Source organism: Pleurodeles waltl, chromosome 12 (assembly GCF_031143425.1).
Source record: "Pleurodeles waltl isolate 20211129_DDA chromosome 12, aPleWal1.hap1.20221129, whole genome shotgun sequence".
Lineage (NCBI taxonomy): Eukaryota > Metazoa > Chordata > Amphibia > Caudata > Salamandridae > Pleurodeles > Pleurodeles waltl.
Genome location: NC_090451.1, coordinates 34,504,352 through 34,511,946, shown reverse-complemented (window position 1 = coordinate 34,511,946; position 7,595 = coordinate 34,504,352).

The following is a 7,595-nucleotide window of genomic DNA, read 5'->3' as shown; positions in this document are numbered from 1 at the left end:
AAGAATGTTCTTGGCTCTGCTTTTGGCATGGATGTAGCAGTCGGAGGCGAACTGACCAATGGGGCAATCAGGCTGTGCGCGACGGGCTGGTCTGACAGGTCAGCGTGTGGGATGTTTTTTGGCTGTTTGTGGGTCCGTGTTCATTGTCGATTTCCCTGACATTAAAACAAACATTGTCGGCAGAAAGCTCAAATCAATGCATCTTCCATAATTTGCAAAATACTTATACCGCGTGTCTTATACAGGGCATCTTTACCAGTTCAAAACCGCCCGATTTGCAAATGTGGCCCATTTCTTTAGCTATCTAATTCACTAATGGAGCCACTTTTATTTTTGGCGCCTGGGCCTACTTTCCGTCCCAGTCCGACCCTGGTAACAACCCCTTCGTCCTAGGGTGCTTCGATTCACAAACCACTGCTCCTCTGGTTTGAAGTTTGCCAGAAAAATGCTTAAGTAGAGGCCCGTAAATATCTCGTTGTGGACTAATTATTGGGAAGTATGAGGGAAAGGAAGGCCAGTGAAAGAAAAGGGGAAAAAATTAATCAGAGATCTTTTGTGCTCAGGAAAACACATTTAACACTGTGATGGCTTTAGAAGGAGACACTGTGACGCAAGAACACAGCCATTAATACGCTATTACAATAAAGATGTGATGTTATTTAGCCAGGTGCGGGCTTTTGAAAGAAAACTTTAGGACCCAGCACTTTTTTTTTTTTTTTTACAAATTGACATATATTAATGCCCCAAAGTGACAGCCTGGACTGCTTTAGCTTCGTAATGGAATAATTGTAAAAAGATGCGTCATATTTTTTTCTGGAAGATGATTCTGCAGAGACCCTGCAGAACATTCAAATATGTTTCAATTAATGTTAAATGGATGGATTATGTATGCGCCCAACAAGGGTGAAAATACGACACTGCAGGTAAAATCTGCGACAAGCACTGCGTGCCCCAGGATTCCAAAAGTGAATTAAAAGCAAAATGATCTGCGTGGGTCTTTGCGCAGTGACACATCACTTGTGTAGCAGCTGCGTACAGATGTGCGAGTGCCCAACAACAGTCTTGTGGGGGTCAACTGACTGAGCGAGCACCCAACAAGGAAATGGCAGAAATGCACTATGTGGTTATTAACTGAGGGTAGGTTGGACGGACGTCAGGTATACTCTGGGCTACTGGAGTTATGTGCATTTGTGGCATTTTCTGCATAATTATGGATTAGCCACAGTTGCCACATAATCAGTCATCTGCTGCACAACCTGCAGATTTTAACAAAATAATTGTTTCTATCTCAAACGATCAAAAATTACAAAAAATGTTGCAAGACATTGCTGAGCAGCAAAAGGCTGTTCACAAAGGTCGCGTGGTCTCCTTTCTGTTGCTGATTCTTAGATTTGGGTGTCATACTGGTCCTAATGAGGTGACATCTTTGCTCGGACAGTGCTAACGTGTACAAATGACAAAATTATGATGTAATACTATCACAAAATGTGCCACATTGTGCTGCATAATTTATTAGACTCTTCTGAGTCTAATCAAGAGAAATTTCCACAGTGGGATGAGACATTCGCCACCTGGATGGAGGCCAGCTGCCTCAAACTCAACTCGGACAAGACAGAGATCCTTGTAATTGACTCCACCTCTTCTTCCTGGAATGATTCCTGGTGGCCCACCGCTCTGGGAAATGCCCCCGCCCCGAGGACCACGCACACAACCTGGACATCATCCTGGACTCCTCTGTCCATGACCTGGCAAGTCAATGCTGTCCCTTCATCATGCTTTCACACCCTCTGACTTCTCCAGAAGATTTTCCAGTGAATTCCCTCTGAAATGATGGAGACAGTCACCCACGCACCCGTCACTATCAAACTGGACTACGGCAACGCACTCTATGCCGGCATCACCAAGAAACTTCAATCAAGACTACAAAGAGTCCAGAATGCCGCAGCCAGATTCATCCTGGACATCCCCTGGAAAAAGTCACATCTCCACCACCTCAGAGACCTACACTGGCTCCCAGTCAACAAGCGCATCACATACAAACTCCTGATCCACACCTTCAAGGCACTGCACAACATAGGACCAGCATACCTCAACCACCACCTCGCCTTCTACGTGCCAACAGACATCTCCGCTCCTCCCAGCTCGCCCTCGCAGCCGTCCCCAAGATCCGGAAAAGCAGAGCAGGAGGAAGGTCCCTCTCCTACCTCGCAGCCCGGATGTGGAACGCGCTACCCCTCAAGCTCATACAGACGCATCACTGAAGCAGTTCAGAAAGGACCGCAAGACCTGGCCCTTTGACTGAGCAGCACACCCACAGACAGCGCCTTGAGATCCTATGGGTGATTAGCTGCGCTCTACAAATCTATGATTGATTGCTATAGATTTTGGTCCTCCCCTGTCACATAATTCCAGTGGACCTGGATATACCTACAGAATGACCATAAAATGTTATAAATTCAACTGAACACAAGCCTGTGCAATGCAATGGGTCTTGCGTTTGCTGAGTTAGTTTTTAGCGCTATAAATTACTAACCTGACTTTTCTTGCCACATAAATTGAAAATGAAAAGTAAAACAGTTGACATAAATGAGCCAATTCAAAGTACCACGGCCAACATAAGCGCAAAGGAGAGACACAAACGGAAATAGAAGCTCACTCGCAATCAAACGTATTGGTAAAAGTGCAATTATCCATGTAACAGGGTTGGTGTCTAAGGCGGTAACAAAACTGCCCTGAGGAGGGACAAAGGTAAAGCATTTACCAATGATAACAAAGGATTTTTGAAAGGCAAGCCCACGAACGAGAGACAGTGACGGGCGTATGGTGGGTGTGCTTAAAAGTCCACAGAGATTTCAACTCGTCAGAGCGCTTGTGCGCTCGACCTAAAACAAAATAATAGGTCTAATTGAGGTAGAAAATGTAAAAGTATGGGTGGGTTGCTGTAACTCACCCTGGATCTACCTTTGCAAGGTATTTATTTATTTATTTATTTTGCAACTTACAAATCAGGTGCAATAGAGTGCTTGGAAAGCCCCATCAGGCGCGGGCTTGTCATGCCCGTTTCTTAGGCTGCTTATTCCCACCTCTGCGGAACTGCGCACAGTGTACAAGACAGCGCTATAGCCTTGAACATTCCGCCCTCTGGGAGCAGAATGGCGTAAATTAAAAATGGAGAAACAGCGCACAAACATTGGACTGTGGGGGCCATATTTATACTCCGTTTGCGCCGAAATTGCGTCGTTTTTTTTGACGCAATTTCGACGCAAAACTAACGCCAACTAACGCCATATTTATACTATGGCGTTAGAGGCGAATAGCGCCAAAGTTCCCGGAATGTGCGTCATTTTTTAGCGTGAACCCCTTCCTTGCGTTAATGATATGCAAGGGAGGCGTTCCCGTCTAAAAAATGACTCCCAGGCCTTTACGTGGTATTTATACTCCCGGGCAAAAGAGACGCCCGGGAGTTGGCGTGGCTAAAAACGGCGCTTTTGCGCCACTTTTTAACGCCTGCTCAGGGCAGGCGTTAAGGGGCCTGTGGGCTCAAAATGAGCCCACAGGTGCCCTCCCATGCCCCCAGGGACCCCCCCTGCCACCCTTGCCCACCCCAGGAGGACCCCCAAGGATGGAGGGACCCACCCCAGGGACATTCAGGTAAGTTCAGGTAAGTATAATTTTTTTTTTTTTATATATTTTTTTGGTGGCATAGGGGGGCCTGATTTGTGCCCCCCTACATGCCACTATGCCCAATGACCATGCCCAGGGGACAGAAGTCCCCTGGGCATGGCCATTGGGCAAGGGGGCATGACTCCTATCTTTACAATGATAGGAGTCATGTTGATGGGGGATGGGCGTCGAAAATAAATGGCGCAAGTCGGGTTAAGACGATTTTTTCGACGTAACCTGACTTGCCCCATTTTAAGACGCCCATGCGCCATTTTCCCCCTACGCCGGCGCTGTCTGGTCTACGTGGTTTTTTCCCACGCAAACCAGGCAGCGCCGGTCTGATTGCGCCGTCTAACGCCATTCCATAAATACGGCGCCCGCATGGCGCTTCAGAATGGCGTTAGACGGCGCAAAACTTTTTGACGCTAAACTGCGTTAGCGCAGTTTAGCGTCAAAAAGTATAAATATGGGCCTGGGTGTCCTCTACCAGCCATTACTGGCCCGAGCCCTCCGCTGTCGCTGAGCATTCCAGTACTGTAGTTCAGCTCAATGGAAAAGCCAGCTGAATGTACAAACTCACATTTTTTTAAAATGTTTTTATGTTTTCTCTCTGCTGGGTAATCATGTTTTCCTATAGAAATACTTTCGCCTATACCTCCGTCAAATCTGAAGCGATCTGCTGCTTTCCCCTTCCTGGAGTGGGGGGTAAACATCTGACGTGTTTCACTGTAATAATTGGTGCTGGTTCGGAGTTTGTAAACTGCTACAAACACATCATTTTGTCTCTGTTCAGGAATTTACAGGATGAATCTTGCTTTTCTCGCCTTCTTGGATTTAATACTTCAAACCTCACTGCGCTTGTGATGCCCAAATCCTGAGCACTAAATGTATTTATACCCGTCTGTAAACTTTCATGAACTAACGACATGCTTAAATAGATGTAATTTCAGCCATAAATGTACGTGTGTGGCCTGAAAACACCCCTGTATGAGTTTCCTAATGGTCGTACTTGGCTTTCGGGGTTGCCTCCTCGAGCAGCACCCCTTCTGGTTAGAGCCCGGGAGGGGGGTGGCTGTGACGGATGCCAGCCTCTGCTCGCAGGCCCTCGCTGCTGTGCAGGGTGGCAGCCCCCCACCTGCCCCTGAGGGCCTGCGCGGAGGGCTGTGCGCGTCACGTGCTGACAGAGGAGGGCTGAGGACTCGCCCCACCGTGCTCTTGTGTGTCAGGCTTGAGGCTGTGGCAGTCACACACACAGCCTGGTCCCTGCAGCCCGGCAGAGATGGATGTGGGCCCAGTTTGCGCAGCGAGGCGTTACCCGACGAGCGCGGCTCCTTGATGGATGAGGCGCCGGCCTCCCTGAGATGGAGGGGCCACCAGCCCGGGGCCACCGCCTGCCTCTCTGCTCCATAAGTCTTTCCACCCCCTCGAGGGGCAGCGCATGTGCTTAATGGTGTGTGCCAGTGATGAAAGCCTGCTCTCTGCTGGCCTTGTTTTGTGTGTTTGAAACCTTAAGCTGCTGTGTGCGTCTCTGTGTGTCTGCCCACTGCGCTCTGCCTGGTTTGAGTGAAGGAAGGCATGGCTGTGTGTGCATCTGCTCTTTGTGACTGTGTGTGTGTAAATTCCAGTCTTTGCTCACGTCTCTCTTTTCAAGGTCTGCATTTTTCTTCTTTTTCTGTTTGTCAATCTGTCTTTCTACAGGTGGGTGTTTTGTTGTGCTCATGTGCGCCTGCCCATGTCTCAGCACATGCTTATTCGTGTCTGTGTGAATGCAGACCTGCCTGCTCACACGGTGCCACTGTGTGTCACACGAGAATGGCTCCTTTCTTTCACACGGTCACCTGGTGAGCAGCTCATATCAAGGATGGCAGAGAAAATGCGCTGGAAACCTCGGCAGAGAGCAGGTTTCCAGCGCATTGAGTGGAGGCCGAGCACAGTTGGTTCCTTTGGGGTGTTACAACCTCTCTTGGCTCATTGGCAGAAGTTTTGGAAGTTTCCGTTTTTTTGGGGGGAGTTTAGAGTCGCCCACGGGCAGTGACCTGCACAAATCCCCGCCCCCTCTCGGTGGCTTCGCCCCCTCTGAAGCATTCTAATGGCTGGAGAGGTGATGGGTTCAAGGCCCGCCCCCTCCTGGGACCCTACCATCTAAGTCCCTGGGGATCACATTGAAAATTTTTGTTGGAATTTGGCAGGGCTGCGAATGTCTGTATATGGCCTCTTTGAGAGTTCATGTCTGTCGGGGGGTTCTGTGCGCGTGACGGTCTGTCTGTGCATGTGCGTCGTGACATCAGCCTGGGCACGTTGGTGACCTTGAGGGTGGTGGAACAGACGTCTCCCCTGCAGCCTGCTTCACTGCTACTGAGTATACACAGCTTACTCACTGCAGCTCTGCTGTGTGTACAAGCAATGGGTTAGTGCATTGCAAAGGGTCAAAGTAAATATCACGTAACACATGACACACGAGCCAACTGGGACGTAACATGCCTCCCCGAGCACATGTGTAACACCACCAGGTGCATGGCCAGAGTGCATGGCAGGAAAGCCAACAAAGGACACACCTCGGGGGGTGGTAACATGGGAAACCTTTAAATCAACAGAAATGCAAATAGATTAACTGTTTTATGTTCATTCACCGTAAATCTTAAAGGGGTCATCCAGTGAACAGAAAAATAATTTCTCTTTACCCAGTTCGGCATGCCTAACATCACAGCAATAGGCATTCTAGAATGTTCCTTTGTTTGATGATGTCAGAGGGGGTTTTGAGATGTACTCTGACATCATTCACCAGATGCCCCATTTAATGAAATCCATGCACGACATAACTTTATACTAATGTTTGCTAATATGGCCTAGACATTTCTTTAAGGCATCTCTTTTTAATAGCATTCATAACACATAGCTCCTGATCAGATGTAGTCAATATGGAGTTTTTTTTTCTATTTATATGGTTGTACTTTCTGTGGGATGTGTTCTAAAGACACCCCAACCAGCATCCGCACTTATCTTGAAGACAAGCTCACCATCCATCAGGGCAGTTCTTGTCAATATACTAAAAGTTTGATAGACGGCTCCATCAGACATAACGACCACCTGTCAAATATTTAATTTGTTTTTGTTTCTTCAAAAACAAAATCCCACAGAAGGATTTCTTTTAAATAATACTCCCCCACACTACAAGAATTGCCTTCCACAGTGTGGGGGTCATTTAAACGTTTTCACTGTCTCTTACTGCCAGGCTTTTCACAGCGGTAAGGGGCAGTGAAAACTGGCCAATCAATGGCTCACTCTAAATTGGGCTGGCAGGTAAATGCCAAAAACTCTGATGGCTCGTGTTCCATGGGGTAATTGAAGGAGTAAATCAGTGACGTAACCTACTACTTATAATTAAGAACTGCCTGGTGGCAAATCAGGCGGGCTGACCAAGGGTTGGTGGAGACGCTACTCCGTCCGGTTGTGATGGAGAACCATCTCCATCAGACTCCAAGTGAAGGCCCTGGTCTCCATGACAGTGAAAACTGTTGAACAGATTCACACCAAACTTGCTGTGGAGATTGAAGTTTACTCAGAATACTTTTTTTTACAGTTCAGAAGTGTGGCTCAATGGTTAGAGCGGCAGACCCTGAAGCAGAGATCTGGCTCAAGACCAGGGTTCAAGTCCCACTTCGGCAGGTCTTGGGCTCAATTCCCCTTGACCAGATAATTCTCGCCTCGGTGCCTAATCTAACTCATGGGTCCCACTCTGCAACTCTGGGCAATAGCTTGCTTAATCTCTACAACGGCCCCAACAGTGCTTGGATGCCTGGCTTCACCCTGGGGGTGCTCAGGAGTGGGCACCTCACAAGGAAAAGCCAGGAGGGGTTCCATAGTGGTATGAGTACAGCGCCTTGAGACCCTAACGGGTGAGTAGTGCGCTATACAAGTGCTAATTTACATTT